Raw genomic sequence first — 17088 nt, 5'->3', positions numbered from 1 at the left:
TTTTTATTTATTTCTTTTTTTTTTTACTAGTAATGGCAGCAATCAGCGATTTTTAACAAGACTGCGTCATTGCGGCAGAAAAATTGGACACCTAACTGACACTTTTGACAGTTTTTTGGGAACCAGTGACATTATTACAGTGAACAGTGCTAACAATATACACTGTTACTGCATTAATGACACTGTCAGGGAAGGGGTTAACACCAGCGGCGATCTAAGTGTTAAGTGTGTCCCTAAGGGGTGCTTGCTAACTGTGTGGGGGATGGACTTACTGGATGTACACAGAGATCCGTGTTCCTGTCAGAACAGGGATCTGGCTTGTCAACATAGGCAGAACGGGGATCTGCCTCCCTGTGGAGCGATCGCGGGTGGCCGGTGGACATCGTGTCCGCCAGACCCACTGATTGGCTCCCCCCCTGGCCAATAAGTGTGCGTGCCCCCCCCCCCCCCCCCCCCGCGCTGTCTATTGCACGAAATGATGCACAGGCACGTTGTTTCGTGCAATAGAGCCGACCTGCTGCAGTATATGTACTGCGGCCAGTCGGCAAGTGGTTAAAGTAATACTAAGGGGTGTATGTAAAAAAAATTCATAGCAATTCGCTCAGTGAAAGTGCATGTACATTTGTTCTGTGCAAACGGTGCAAAAAAGCTAATATTATTAGGCTAATTGCTATACTGGTCATATATTTTTTATTAACTAAAAATACTGCATTAAGCTACTAGATACTAAGTATCATAAGAATCTTCTATTACATTTTGCCCCTTTTTTGCCAAATTTTTCCATTTTAAATCCATGAAAGCATTTGCCCAGCCAATAAATATCCTTATATCATTTGTTTTTTTCCCCCATTCGCACAAAACAAATGTACATGCATACTGGGTGAACTGCAAGATTTTTCTTTTTTTTTCTTTTAATCACTTACGAAACCATCCACCATCGTTTTACGTCGCTACTCTGAAGCGGAATATCTTTGTTATGGCAGTAGCTAGCTGCCATAACCCCGGTATCCTCTTCTTCAGCGGGCAGTCCGCTTCAAGATAAAAGTGATCTCTGTCGAGGATTCTCCGCAAGATCACTTTTAACGGCGGCGCTCCGCGCTCCGGTGCCCAGAGCTGCCGGTAGCGATCATGTCTGCTCCCTAACTTGACATGGAGATGAGTGCGTGGAAGATGGCCCCCACCCGTCTCCATAGCACTGCAGGGCGGAAGCGACGTCAAAACGTCACTTACGCCCATAGCTCTTAAAGGGGACTTTTTCAAATGACATTAAATTATTTTTTTTATTGCATTTTAGTGTAAATATGAGATCTGAGGTCTATTTGACCCCAGATCTAATATTTAAGAGGTCCTGTCATGCTTTTTTTCTATTACAAGGGATGTTTACATTCCTTGTAATAGGAATAAAAGTGACACAATTCTGGCACTTCTCTCCTACATGTAAAAATCATCTTTTTTTTTTGCTATAAAATTACTCAGAACCCCCAAACATTATATATATATATATATATATATATATATATATATATATATATATATATATATATATATATATATATATATATATATATATATATATATATATATATATTTTTTTTTTAGCAGACACCCTAGGGAATAAAATGGCGGTCATTGCAACTTTTCATGTCACATGGTATTTGCGTGACAATTTTTCAAACGCAATTTTTTTGGAAAGAAAAACCTTTTTTGATGAATAAAAAAAAAAAAAAAGAAAAGCAGTAAAGTTAGCCCTTTTTTTCTGTATAATGTGACAGATGTTGTTACGCTGAGTAAATAGATACCTCACATGTCACGCTTTAAAATTGCGCACACTCGTGGTATGGCGCCAAACTTCGGCACTTAAAAATCTCCATAGGCGTTTAATATTTTTTACAGGTTTCCTGTTTAGAGTTACAGAGGAGATCCAGTGCTAGAATTATTGTTCTCGCTCTAACGTTCACGGTGATACCTCACATGTGTGGTTTGGACGTCGTTTACATATGCGGGCACGACTTACGTATGCGTTCGCTTCTGCGTGCGAGCTCGAGGGACACTTTAATGTTTTATTTATTTTTTATTGGTAATTTAATTTTTTTATTTTTACACTTTCTGTTAAAAAAATGTGTTAATCACTTTTATTCCTTTTACAAGGAATGTAAACACCCCATGTAATAGGAATGGCGTGTGACAGGTCTTCTTTATGGAGAGATGTGGGGTTTCTTAAGACCCCACACCTCTCCTCTAGACTGAAAAGCATCAGATCAAAAAAAAAATTATGATCTGATGCTTTTCTAGCCGAGATCTCGGCTTTGTCTACTTGTACGGCCCGGACGTGACCGTTGCGCCCGGGCCTCCGATGATCGGGTCCCCGATTGCACGGGAGAGCCCGGAAAAGCACTAGAGGGCGGCAGGTCGCCGCTAAGAACAATCAAGCGGCTGAACTGCCGATATGATCGTTCTTATTGTGCTCAGAATCGCCGGCTCTAAAAAAAAACGATATCTGAATGATGCCTGTAGCTGAAGGCATCATTCAGATATCTCCACTGAAAGCCAAGGACGTCAAATGACGGCCTGCGTTGTGGAAGTGGTTAATTTTCTAACGCCCCCTTGTGACATCGACCCAGCATGCCCCAGCCAGTGATATCACAAGGGGCAGGGCTGCATGCTCAGAGAAGGGTCTGTTATAGATTTGGGGGGGAGCACGCCATTTAAAAAAAAAAAATTTTGGCTGTTTTTTTTCTGACTTTTCTATTGCAGGCATTCTTTTGTTTACATTTCAGCTGTCAGCGGGGAAGCTGATGAGTCATCGGTTGTTAGGGACATGACGGTTTCCCGGCCCGCTCCTTCTTCACACAGAATTTGAATTGGTCGATAATTTTTCGACCGATCTAAATTTGAATTGTTCCCAAAATTTGGAATTCGTTAGAAAACGAATCAATGAAACAAAATGTTTACTAAATTCATTACTATTTCATTCAAAGATTCGGATACATTGTGTGTGTCTAGAAGCACACAATGCCTTGGAACAGTCTTCCAGGACCCTAAACTATATTGTGCCAAGTGCAAGATTTTTGTAAGGCTTTCCACTCTACCACCAATAAAAGCAAACCCCTGCCAATGGCTTTGTAGCTATTGCTAGTGAAATGGACATTTGGACAACAAAATCAACATTATGCATAGAATTCAGTGAATTTTATATATTTTTGAGAATTCAATTTTTAAATAGTACCACCATGGAGGTGAGGGGGATTGAGGATGTGGAAAAAAACATAAGTATGCTTACCATAATTCATTTAAATAAAGGGCTAAAAGAGGTGATAAGCCGCTGGGTTGCATATAGCTAAGACAAGCTGGCTGGCTGCAACTGATGAGGTCTAGACTTTCACTATCTTCTAGCTAATACAAATGAACACAGACAAATTTGACAGCTTATAGCTCTTGCCTGGCATAAAGAAAATCCAGAGAATGGCGGGGGCCTCAGTCCTACCTATATGTCTTAAGACATAATAATAATAGTAATAATAATAATAATAATAATAATACATTTTATTTATAATGCCCTTTTCATCAAAAGATCTCAAAGGGCTACAGGTTAAAACAAAAATAAGCAATTTATATAATGAAACAAAAAACTAAAAAGGGCCAAAGGCTTTCAGGACCATTAGCGGTAACCCCGAGCCACACTCGGGATTACATCGCAGGATCCTGGTGCAGCATTACTTACCTTGTCCCCGGGATCCTGCGATGTCCCCCGCAGTGTCCGAGGGCTCCGTCCTCCTCCGAAGCCTCTCCGTGCCAGGCTCCGTTCCCTGCGAGTGGCGTGACGCACGGGGGCGGAGCCTGGCGGCAAATTCAAAAAATTGTAAAAACATAACACATACAGTACTGTAATCTTACAGATTACAGTAATGTATGAAATTATTTCACATCCCTTTTGTCCCCAGTGCTTTGTCCTATGCCCTGCATGCAGTTTTATGTTATATATACTGTTCTTTCTGCCTGGAAACTGGAGATTGTCCATAGCAACCAAAAAGTGTCCCTTTACATCAAAAGTGGCTTTAGACCAGCTAGAAAACAGCGATAGTAAATTAGAACACTTGCAGAATTGAGCGATAGTGAATCGTGGGGAAATTTATTTTATTATTATTTTTTTTTTTTAATTATTTATTTTTATTTATTATATTATAATTTATGTTTTTGTGTTTCAAACTTTATCATACCCAGGATATCTACTAGACTCTTGTTTGGACAGATTTAAGTGTGTTATTGTTAAGAATTACAGGCCTACAATATAAAACGCCAAATTTCCATGCAAAATAATTGTACCGCTTTCAGCACCTAAAATCCGAAATAATCATACCGCCAGGGAGGTTAAGACTTTTTTAAAACAATCAATAGATTGAGGAGCCCTTAAGGTGTCAGGTAGGGCATTCCACAGGCGCGGGGCAGCTACACAAAAGGCCCCGTCTCCCATTGTCTTGAGTCTAGTTCTCGGTATATGAAGAAGGTTTGAATGATTGGAGCGGAGGGGACGTGTTATGTTTAGTGGTTTGAGAAGTTCTTTAAGATAGAGGGGGGCATGTCCATGGATACATTGATATGTGAGGAGAGAAACCTTATACTCAATCCTGGTGGAAACAGGAAGCCAGTGGAGAGACTTAAGAATAGGGGTAATGTGCTCATGTTTCCGCACTCTCATCAGGGTCCTTGCTGCAGAGTCTTGGATGTATTGAAGCCTCTGCAGACTCTTTCTAGTAATCACAATGAGAAGTGCGTTGCAGTAGTCCGATCTGGAGGAGACAAAACCATGAACCAGCTTTTCGGCATCTGAGAGGGAGAGAATGGGACGAAGTTTAGAAATGTTATGGAGATGATAAAAAGAGCTCTTACATAGATGATTTATTTGGGCTTTAAAACTGAATTCGGAGTCCATTTTTACACCATTTGTGACTATAGATGAAAAAGGGATGTTAGAACTGGAAAAAGTAATGCTGGTTATAGATGATGATTTGGTCTGGTGAGGAGTACCAATCAAAATAACTTCAGTTTTGGAACTGTTTAGTTGAAGAAAGTTGTGCTCCATCCATACCTTTATCTCCTCCAGACAGGTAGTGAGTACTGATAGGGATGACTGTGAAGGTGGAGTTTCAGCTGTTGCATTTAAATATAGCTGTGTGTCATCAGCATAGCAATGAAATTAAATTTTGTGGCGGCTAATAATTTGGTCGAGGGGGCTGAAATAGAGAATAAAGAGAATGGGGCCAAGAACTGACCCCTGGGGAACACCACAAGTAACTGTATGTGTATTTGATTTGAAGTGGCCAAGAGAAATGTGTTCTGTCCGATTTGTGAGGTATGATTTGAACCAACTGAGAGCTGTGTCATTTAGTCCAGTAGTAAGATGAAGACGGTTTAAAAAAATGCCATGATCGACAGTATAGAATGCAGCAGAAAGGTCCAGGAGGATGAGGAGGGAGGGAAAGCCAGCATCAGATGATATAAGGAGGTAATTTGTAACTCTGACAAGGGCAGTCTCTGTACTATGAGCAAAGCGGAAACCTGACTGAAATTTTTCAAAAAGATTATTATGTTTAAGATGGTCCTGAAGGTAAGTGGCAACTGCTTTCTCAAGTACTTTTGATATGAAAGGGAGATTGGAAATGGGCCTACAATTGGATAGGACTTCCGGATCAAGAGTGGGTTTTTTGAGCAATGTTCTGGTAATGGCATTTTTTAAAACAGGAGGAACGTGACCAGTTTGGAGGGAATGATTTATACCAGTGGTAATCAGGGGACTTAGAACTGTAATATGAGTTTTTACCAGGTTGGAAGAGGGTCCAGGGGACAAGTGGAAGGTTTCATCTTCCTGACGATATTCTGCACCTCTTCTAATGACACCTCAGAAGGTTGTGAGAAGATTTGACATCTCAGTGATAAATGATGAGTTTGATTTTGGTGGTCGATAAATGAGGAGGAATAGCACAGGGAGAGGGGACTTACATTTAAATGCAAGGCATTCAAATGAAGACAGTTCGGGTATTGTTTGCAGAGATAGCTCCAGATCGCTGCGATGGATAACTAATAGGCCTCCACCACGCCCTGTGCTGCGAGCTTTTTGGAGGTAGCTATATCTTTGGGACAGCTCTCATTTAAAGAGGAAAAGGTATTTTGATTGGTGCCAGGTCTCTGTAATGCACATATAGTCCAGACATTTATCCAAGATATGGTCATGAATGAGACAGTATTTGTTTGTAATAGACTGTGCATTTAAGAGTTTAATTTTGCTACTTGATGATGCAACAAGTCTTTGCACCAGCTGTAGCAGACTAAAGTCCACTCCACATCTCCCATTCAGCTCACTGAGAGATGTTTTCATAGAGACGTCCAAACTACATATCCGATGGGAGACAGCCCTCTGATAACGCGTGCGTGGAGTGGCAGTTCGCGTTGCTGACCAGAGAGCCGGGATGGTATGGCTTGTCTGTGAGCAGACAAACTTTCTACGGGTACTTCTATGGATGTAGCACGGACGGCGGAGACGTCCTAGTTGTTTAATCACTGCAATGCACGGTGGGGTAAAGAAACTGCTGAGATTTATCAGCCGATTAACAGAGTAACTCAACATAATGGTGGTGCTGACAGCGGCATGGAGAAAGTGTTGTTTTTAGCTACGTGGCCAAAATGCCAACGGCAATGACTTTCAACTCTGCAGCAGCGGCGATAGATGGTTTCAGGCATCCTAGATGCACTTCACAATGGCATGGACAAGCTGAGTCAAGCCAATTCCAGGGAGTCACCAGACAGGAGTTTTACTGGCGGCAACAATTAAGCCACTGCTGGACTCGAAAGCTACCTAATAGCTATCAAAAAAGGTACATGATTTGGAGATGCATATGGTAAACTACCTTCCTCCTCTCCACTCAATATGTCCCATCTTACAGGCACTCTGTATGTTGATCCAGCATTTGATTATAAAGTGTCATACTTTTACAGTGCTTTCCTAGTGAACAGGGGGCCTCACCATCCCTTCTTTTTAGCCACACAGCCTCTCAGTTTAAACTTTACATCCACATTCATCAATATTGTGACAGAATAACATCAATATTCTATATTGCACAGTTCTCCAGTAGGTGTACAGTCATTTAGGCATACAGTCTGACTATTAGTCAAACAGACAGTCTGCTGCAAACTTTTTCAAAAGTAATATAGCCATATGTCAAATTACTCTGTTCAATCCAGCAGTAATATAAGTCCAGTCCAGCAGTGATGTAAGGAAGAACAATGCCACTCACCCCCTGTTTCCCCCTGGGGGAAAGAAATTGAAAAAGGATTCTGTTGAGATCCAGTAAAAAAATATAGAGGTAGAGCTGAGACTTTGACTGTTTTCTTCTAAGTATTATTGTACATCTTGTGATCGTTGCTCAAAACAATATTTTTAATATGATTACACTAAAATAATTATTAGCGTGTAAGCAGGTGCAGTCAGCTAGTCTGCCACTAGGTGACTCTGTCCCAAATTAGTGTGGTAATAGGAAATTATGTAATTAGGTGTAAGGTCCCCTTTTAGACGAATCCTTACTTGTAATGAGGTATTGGGTGGAGTTAGTGACCATATAACACAGGGCACAGTCCAAGACAGCGAATCGGCAGTAGCAGTGGTCATATTTTTAATGAATAGCTTGTCAACTGTTCATCACAACTATTCATTTTTTCCAGGGCCGTGGCCTCCCTGCAGCCGGGCCACGGAGGCGGTGGGTGAGCGAACGGGCCGGCAATCAGGAGAGTGGGCCAGCCAGATGGCGAGCAGGAGAGCGAATAGGCCGGTGTTCTGTCAAAACAGCCAACTTGCCAAAATCTCCAACCACATCACTTCCGGTGACTCTCCAGCAGCAGTAATTGCAGATTTTTACGACTTGGCTGTTTTCACAGAACACTGGCAGCGTATACACTATGGTACATGATATAATGAATGGAAATGTTTAGTCTGTCCTCTAGTAACCAACAACATGGCTGCCTCCAAGGCGGCAACAACTTTTTTACTCCTTATCCGGTGTTCTGTGAAAACATGTACTGTAGTGTATACGCTGCCGGTGTTCTGTGAAAACAGCTAAGTCGTCAAAATCTGCAATTACTGCTGCTGGAGAGTCGCTGGAAGTGACGTAATTGGAGATTTTGGCAAGTTGGCTCTTTTGACAGAACACCGGTAAGTAGGCAGGTGGGCGCAAGCAGATAGATTACATCATCTCTCACTGCCCGCCCTCACATGTGCTGAAAAGCTGGGGAGAGAAGCCTCTTTTTCTGTTGTCACTGTTGTTGCAGGATAGTGACAATCCGCATCTGGTGGCAGGTGACGTGGCAAGTGACAAGCTGCATTTAGTGGTAAGTGACAAGCTGCATCTGATAGCAGGTGACATGGCAAGTGACAAGCTGCATCTGGTGGTAAGTGACAAGCTGCATCTGGTGGTAAGTGACAAGCTGCATCTGGTGGCAGGTGACGTGGCAAGTAACAAGCTGCATCTGGTGGGAGGCGATGTGGCAAGTGACAAGCTGCACATGAAGGCAGGTGATGTGACAAGTCACAAGTTGCATCTGGGGACAAGTGACAAGCTGCATCTGGTGGCAGGTGATGTGGCAAGTGACGAGCTGCAGGTGACATTACAAGTGACAAGCTGCATCTGATGGCAAGCAATGTGACAAGTGACAAGCTGCATCTGGTGGCATGCGATAGTGGCAAGTGACACACTCAGGGCTCCCACTGATTCTGCATTATGGTGAATTGAACTATTTCATTTTATATTACAATGTAATAAAAGAAATATTGCACTTCAATCATCCTGACACCATATCAACTGTGGTGCCATGATGATTGAAGCGTCAACACCAGCCATTGCCCCGACAAATTGCCAGCGAGAAAAAACGCTGACAAAAATTGAATGTTGTTAAAGGTGACCTTTCCATTTTAGTCTGGTCCATAAAGACATGGATGAGTGGGTTTGGGGTGGAGGAACTTGACTGACCTCAACCCGATAGAACACCTTTGGGATGAATTAGAGCAGAGACTGCGAGCCAGGCCTTCTCGTCCATCATCAGTGTCTGACCTCACAAATGTGCTTCTGGAAGAATGGTCAAACATTCCCATAGACACACTCCTAAATCTTGAGGACAGCCTTTCCAGAAGAGTTGAAGCTGTTATAGCTGCAAAGGGAGGGCCAACTCAATATTTATCCCTACAGACTAATGCCCCGTACACACGGCCGGACATTGACCGGACATTCCGACAACAAAATCCTAGGATTTTTTCCAACGGATGTTGGCTCAAACTTGTCTTGCTTACACACAGTCACACAAGGTTGTGGGAAAATCCGATCATTCTGAACGCGGTGACGTAAAACACGTACGTCGGGACTATAAACGGGGCAGTAGCCAATAGCTTTCATCTCTTTATTTATTCTGAGCAGGCATGGGACTTTGTGCGTCGGATTTGTGTACACACGATCGGAAATTCCGACAACGGATTTTGTTGTTGGAAAATTTTATATCCTGCTCTCTAACTTTGTGTGTCGGGAAATCCGATGGAAAAAGTCCGATAGAGCCCACACACGGTCGGAATTTCTGACAACACGCTCCGATCGCACATTTTCCGTCGGAAAATCCGACCGTGTGTACGGGGCATAAGACTGGGATGTCATTAAAGTTCATGTGCGTGTAAAGTCAGTCGCCCCAATACTTTTGGTAATATAGTGTGTCATTACATGGTCTGTAAATGTAACCTTGCTTTGGATGAGGGCACACTGGTGGCTCACTACTTTAGCTCACAGGGGCTTCTGTGCATAATGGTCACTGGCATTCTCTTGCTGCTCCACGAAATGGCAAGAGATTTCACATACAAAGCCTTGGAGTTCACCGGTAACAAATACATTTCACCGGTAACAAATACATTTCACAACATAACCAGCTATTAGAAATTTCATGAGAAATTCCAGGTAGGGACATTTTATGCATAGTTACTTTGATCCAAGATGCCCTTGGAGGCTGGAAATCACTGAAGTAGCGGAAACAATAGGACACATAAGAGCAGATTTACTAAAACTGGAACGTGCAAAATCTGTTGCAGCTCTGCAAAGAAACCAATCATCTTCCTGGTTTTATTGTCAAAGCCTAATTGAACAAACTGAAGTTGGAAGCTGATTGGTTACTATGCACAGCTGCACCAGATTCTGGGAGCTCCAATTTTAGTAAATCTCCCTCATGGTCCCTTAAGACTACAGAACACTTACCATTCTCCTCCTCCCCATATCGTAGAGGGAGGTGTACTGAGAACTGGGAATGATACTATTATCATTCAGCAGGGTCAAAAAGCATATACTTTAAATTGTATATTCAACAGACCAAATGGGGTAATTATGAGAAGTTTATTATTATCATTACCATACGCTATGAGCATCTAAAAACATTTAAAAAAATGTAAATGCATTTGTCATGCATTTGATAAATGTATATTGGGAAATAAGACTGTAGGCTGGGAGCCAAACCATGTTATTTAATACAAAATTAACCATGACGTACACTAAACACATAATTATGAAATATGCATGCACATGCACGTGAAGGCTTTTTATCATTTCTAACAATTGACATGTATATACAGGTGCTTAGATGTGATTACTTTATTCACGTATATCACTATATCACAATCCACAATCTCTACTACCATACTAACACAGGAGGGGCCCTCATGAACCAAACGCTCTCCTACACCTACTTAGGATGAATGAATTTCGACAAGGATAACCAGCTAAAGCCTGCATTAATTACAGGAACAGAGAACAAGTGTTGTTAGGTAGATATTACTTATGACATTGTATGTCACTAATGCTTTGAAAGAGGTTAATCCTACCTTATCCTTATTCAAAAATAATATATCATGTTATATGGAAGAACATATGTTTCACATTTCACTTTCACAAACAGGCTTCCTACAAGGGGTGGATTTAGATACATATATTGTATCCTAATGCAAAGCACACATTTGTCAGCCTCTAATGCCCCATATTCTTTACCTAAAAATATATTCACTTATTCAAACTTTTCTACAATTCAAATAATAAGCCATTTATTGAGGTCATGGAAGGATGAAAAGAAAGTACTTTATATGCCTGTTGTCAATTGTGTATTTATAGGTTTAAATTACCGTCTAAAGCTAGAATTTTGAAGTAGAATTTTGTTAGAAAAACATTGCTTGGTTTTCTAATAGTTAATGGGGTCAAGTCATTTTTGACTGTAGTGATGAAAAAAAATAGAAGGAACAGGAATGATTTTTTTTTTTTTTCTAGAACAAAAGAAATTCTAACAGTAAATGTGGTTATCGTTGGAAATTCCATTCATTCCAAAATCACATGTTAAAAGCCAACACCATTTTGAAGTACTTTTGACCAACATTTGTCAAGTCTTTGATGGTATTATCAAAATGTGCTGACAAGATTTTTCGGTACGGCTTCTTTCACATTAGCAGTACTTTTAAATATACATAGTGTTGTGCTATCAGAAATAATCAATGAAAACAAAATCCAAATATATAAATATAACATAAACATATAAAAGTGTCCAACGTGAAAATCAATCCCACAACGATGATATTAGAAATAGTGAGTCGTTTTGGTGGTCGTGTACCAAGGTTCATCGTTTTTGGATGAGGGTTCATTCATTTACTTTTTCAGTCACAATGGTCAACATGACTAAAGATGTGAGTATTGCCCTACTAAATAGGCCTGTTGAAAATATTCCATGACATACTCATATAATATATAATGATAGTACTATACTCTCTCCTAAAGTAACAAAACTATAGCTATAGCAACCCACATGGCTTCTATGTGGCCTGGCTGTGGGAGGGGGTAGGTAGGCTGTTGAGGCAAAATAAACTTTACAATGTACATGATGACATCAGTCAATGGGGTGGTTGGAGATTGGCAAGAAGAGCAGCTTCGGGGGCCCAGTTAACATTTCAGTGCTCGCAGGGGAAAGTACTCTTGGGGCTAAGCATAGCTATAGTTATAACAACCCACATGGCTACTATAGGGCCTGGTGGTGATATTGGGGCCCCATTAGGTAGGTTGTCGAGACAAATTAAACATTTCAAGTTACATAATGACATTAGTCTATGGGGTGGTTGGAGATCAGTAAGAGGAACGGCTTCGGGGGGAACTGGTCACAACCACAATTATGGATTAAGCTAAATATTTCTCTGTCTTAGATCATCCCCTAGAAAAACAAGCTCTATATTCTTCAGCAGTTGTCGGAGGCCATGTTAATTATTACATTTGTGCCCCGAGTTAAGTTTTCACATGTTTCTACAGCCAAAACTTGTTTTTAGTATTGGATAGAGTGGGGAAGGATTAGAACACCTGTCATGTTTTACTGCTGTCAGCCGCTGCCTGGTAAAAAGGTTATCCCCAGGAAAGGAAGCAAGAGGAAATCTTTGTAACAGTAACAAAGTCAGAAGTAAAAATTTTTTTCGTAATTTAAAACTGAACTCTGAACTTCAGCTTTGCCTTCAATCTTGGCAGTTTTACAGGTCCCTCTCCTGTACTGAAACCATAGGTGTGTGCACAGGGTGTGCCGGATGTGCCTGCACACACCCTAATCACCCCATGCACATTACTATTACCACTCTGTGCCGGCAGGAAGATGGGAAAGATCTCCCTCTTGCGGCAATGCCATAAGAGAAATGTTTCTCTTGTCTTTCACTGTGCTGGAAGGGAGATCAATGTGCCAGGGTCATATATATGTAGACACACACACGTTTGTTTGCGCTTTAGGGTGCACACCCTAATGCAATAGGCTGCGCGCACCTATGACTGAAACTGACTACTCTGATTTTCCTGCAGGCTGTGAGCTTCCCACAGTGTGCATTAGAAGCTGCAGACAGAGCCCGCGTCATTTCCTAGCTGGAGGATTCCCAGCATCATCTAGCTCCTCTGCTATATAGCTTTCTAGTCTCTAGCTTTCCTCCCCAGCCTTACTTTTCCTGGCCCACTGCTTTCAGTCATTGGATTTCAGTTTTTTTAATCATGGAGGTTCAGTATCATATGTGGGCTTTAATAGGTAGCTATGTGCAACACCTTTCCGGTTCCTTCCACCAGCCATTATCTGCCTGCATTGCACTGAGAAGCACAGAGACCTAGTAATGATAATATCACTGATATGTAATGAAAACAGAAAGGCTCTATTTAATCATTTCAAAAGCAAGTTGATGAGGGGTAGGGAGAAACCAGGAAATGCCAAATAGAAGCAGATTAAACTGCAGCTTTAGGTATGGGAACACCGGAACCTCTGTCATATTTTTTATCGGGATCTCTCCCCGATGGGTCAGACTCATGCATGACTGCATGACTGCTTATGTTTTCATGGCCTTTTCAGGGGCTGGGGAGGCACTGTAGCAGGACTTCTATACGTTTCCCCCTGGTTGATGATACAGACCTTCTTCCTCCCCTGTGGTGAGTTATTCCCTGACTCCCCCCTCTATAACCTACCCCCTCTCTTTCCTCCCCCCCTTTTTTTCTCCTCTGTATTCTTTCTCTCTTGACTTTCTCTTCCTTTTCTCTACCCTTTCTGTTTATTGTTAAAATTGAGGCGATTTCTGATGCACACAGGGCTTGCTCTGGGCATACTCCCTTGCCGGTGGCCTCTCGGTGGGTTCCCTGACTGGGATCTCTCCCCGATGGGTCAGACTGATGCATGGCTGCTTATGTTTTCATTGCCCTTTCAGGGGCTGGGGAGGTAATGTAGTAGGACTTCTATACGTTTCTTTTAAAACTCTTATGTTCTTGGACAGGACTTTGCATTACAGTCCTCTAACATAGAATACTACACTGGAATTTGCACTTTATCAAATATGCTTCGTATTTTTATTACTTTGTGTGTGGGTATTTGTGTGACTTGGAAGTTGCCTTTTTTCATTTACATAAAAATTTGAAAAAAAAATAAATAATTTTTAATCTATTCCATTTAAATATTATTATTGCAACAATCCCAATCCATATCCTACAGAGAGTAAATGGAAAAATTAGCAGAAGCGTTCTAACTTAACTGGCTGCAAATAACATATTGCTTCAAAACTCCATGAGACTCAGCCTAGTATATTCAACATTTCTTACCTTCCTAATAATCTATGAATTAACTAAATATCCTATACTCTGATAATAAAAAAAATACCCAGTGCCCCAAAACCCAACATATGTCACCTTAAAAAAAAGTTCTGATTGCAATGCATATTTACATACTTTCAAAAGAAAGCACATTGTAACTAGCGAAAATCCCCTCTTACACAAGCTTAAGCAGCGGCAATATAGAACGATAATTAACATTTATTTATGTAGCACCATTGCTAATTCTTCTGTTATTTGCTGCAATCTTTATACTGCCCATATAACAACAGCCACGGTATTTAAAATAACAAATAACAAACTTGAGCTGCTAACAGATACTTCAGTTTACATGTCACATTCTTTACATCCCTTGTGTGAAATAGCTTTTAAGTAAAATTCCGTTTTGATTAAGACTTACCCTCTCAAATATTTTCGGAGCAATGGATGCCAGCAACAAAGAGTAGATCCAATTTTAAGAGATGGTTTTATGTCCAATCTAGAAAAGCAGAAAAGTGCAAGATTAAAAGCTTGGTACAGTTTTCTTTTTTTAACATTTTCCCTTTTGAAAGTAAATCTTCACAGCGCTGTCATCACCTCCACTCCCATAATGCTAACACCTCATAGAATTTACACTTCCAGTGCACAACCAAATCAAACACATAAATCAGCACAAAACCTGCTAGATTTTTATCTGTTCATTTATACAGCACAAACTTCTTTTCAAAATGAAGCCATGGTAAAGGGAAAAAGAAAGGGATTTCAATAAATACACATTCTGCTATTGTTTCATCATTTTATCATTTGTCTATATGAAAAAATGTAAGTGAGTTGAGTGTTGTATCTAAAGCCTCGTACACACGATCGGATTTTCCGCAGACAAAACCTCGGACGTTGGCCCCAAACTTGTCTTGCATACAAATAGCACACAATTGTCGGCCAACAAACACTAACGTAGTGACGTACTACGTGGTTTTCAGCTCTTTAGCGCCACCCTTTGGGCTCCTTCTGCTAATTTCGTGTTAGTAGAAGTTTGGTGAGTGTAGATTCGCGCTTTTCATTTCATGCTTTTCAGTTCGTTTCTGAATAGTCGTTCGTCAACCAGACACGTTGCGGGATCGGAGGAGATAACGTGTTATTTATTATTGGCCTTGGAGTTATTGCTTTGACCCAAATCCAGTCCAGGAACAGGAGGAGGAGGATTTCTTGGACCAAAAATTGGTTGCTTTATTAATCGTGACCAATTATGTCACATGCCTTTGCTGCGGGAGCTCCAGGAGAATAATCCAGATGATTTTCGGAATTGTCTCCGGATGACGGACCCCTGCTTTTACCAACTCTTGGCATTGTTGACCCCCTATATTAAGAAGCAGGACACATGCATTAAGGCTTTTATTTTATTTTTTGGTTGAATAATGATTTGATTTGGTATATTTTCTATATTTTTGGATGCACAGAATGCACTTTTTGGTGAAGTTCTATTGGCAGATAGCATGTCTAATTTTATTTGTTTTCTTTTTTTAATGCACAATAAAAAAATTGTTTAGAATAATACCTGTCTATGTGTTTTACTTCAAATGACAGTTGGGAGTAGGTAGTTACATTTTAACCCTTTCATGACTAAGCCTATTTTTGAAATTTGGTGTTTACAAGTTAAAATCCATATTTTTTGCTAGAAAATTACTTAGAACCCCCAAACATTATATATATATATTTTTTAGCAAAGAATCTAGAGAATAAAATGACGATTGTTGCAATATTTTTTATCACACGGTATTTGTGCAGCGGTGTTTTAAACGCAAATTTTTGGAAAAGTGACACTTTCATGAATTTTAAAAAATCCAAACAGTAAAGTTACCCCAATTTTTTTGTATAATGTGAAAGATGATGTTACGCCGAGTAAATAGATACCAAACATGTCACCCTTTATAATTGCACGCACTCGTGGAATGGCGACGAACTACGGTACCTTTGAATTTCCATAGGCGACGCTTTAAAAAAATTTTACGGTTACCAGGTTTGAGCTACAGAGGAGGTCTAGGGCTAGAATTATTGCTCTCGCTCTGACGATCGCGGCGATACCTCACATGTGTGGTTTGAACACCGTTTACATATGCGGCCGCGACTTCCGTATGCGTTTTCTTCGCTGCGCGAGCTCGCGGGGACAGGGGCACTTTAAAAAAATGTTTTTTTTTTTTTTTATTTAATTTATTTATTTTTGTACTTTATAAATTGTGTTTAAATTTTTTTTTTTTTTTTTTTTACTTTTATTGCTGTCACAAGCAATGTAAACATCCCTTGTGACAGTAATATGTGGTGACAGGTACTCTTTATGGAGGGATGGGGGGTCTAAAAGACCCCCCATCCCTCCTTTACACTTCAAAGTATTCAGATCGCCGAAAACGGCGATTCTGAATACTGTGTACTTTTTTAAATTTGGCGCCATTGGCAGCCGAGTAAACGGGAAGTGACGTCATGACGTCGCTTCCGCATTTACAAGAAGAAGGCTGGAACGAAGCCGCTCGCAGCTTCGTTCCAGTCCGCCCCCAGCCGCCGAAGGCAGCGGACCGGACACTGGGCCTCCCGATCGCACAGGAGGCCCGGTAACAGCGGCGGGAGGCGGCGGGAGGGGGGGGATGTCCCCTCCCGCTCCTTCGGTATAACAACCGAGCGGCTTTTAGCCGCATCGGTTGTTATATTCGAGTAGCCGATCGCCCGCTGAAAACAACGGTACCGGGATGATGCCTGCAGCTGCGGGCATCATCCCGGTATAACCCCGGAAAGCCGAGGACGCATATATGCGTTCGGTCGGCGGGAAGGGGTTAAAAAATACAATGTAAAATTAGCAAGGGACACCAACATAGTTGTATCTTTGATCTCAAAAACTACGGGATAATGGTGTTGTGGTAACTTGCACAAAAAAAAAACAAAAAAAAAACAAGCATAA

At 41.0% G+C, this 17088-nt stretch overlaps 1 protein-coding gene across 3 annotated transcripts in view; it reads right to left on the bottom strand.

Annotated features, from left to right (window-relative positions):
- Positions 1 to 17088, bottom strand: part of CNTN5 (contactin 5) — a 2213095-nt gene that overhangs the window by 1256674 nt on the left and 939333 nt on the right. For all 3 annotated transcript variants that reach the window (XM_073613049.1, XM_073613051.1, XM_073613050.1), the window contains one exon: positions 14563 to 14640. The gene's annotated coding sequence lies outside the window, so the exon portion shown is untranslated. The remainder of the gene's footprint in view (positions 1 to 14562; positions 14641 to 17088) is intronic.

Source organism: Aquarana catesbeiana, linkage group LG02 (genome assembly GCF_042186555.1).
Source record: "Aquarana catesbeiana isolate 2022-GZ linkage group LG02, ASM4218655v1, whole genome shotgun sequence".
Lineage (NCBI taxonomy): Eukaryota > Metazoa > Chordata > Amphibia > Anura > Ranidae > Aquarana > Aquarana catesbeiana.
The sequence above is the reverse complement of the archived record's forward strand: the minus strand, read 5'-3'. Positions and strand labels throughout refer to the sequence as shown.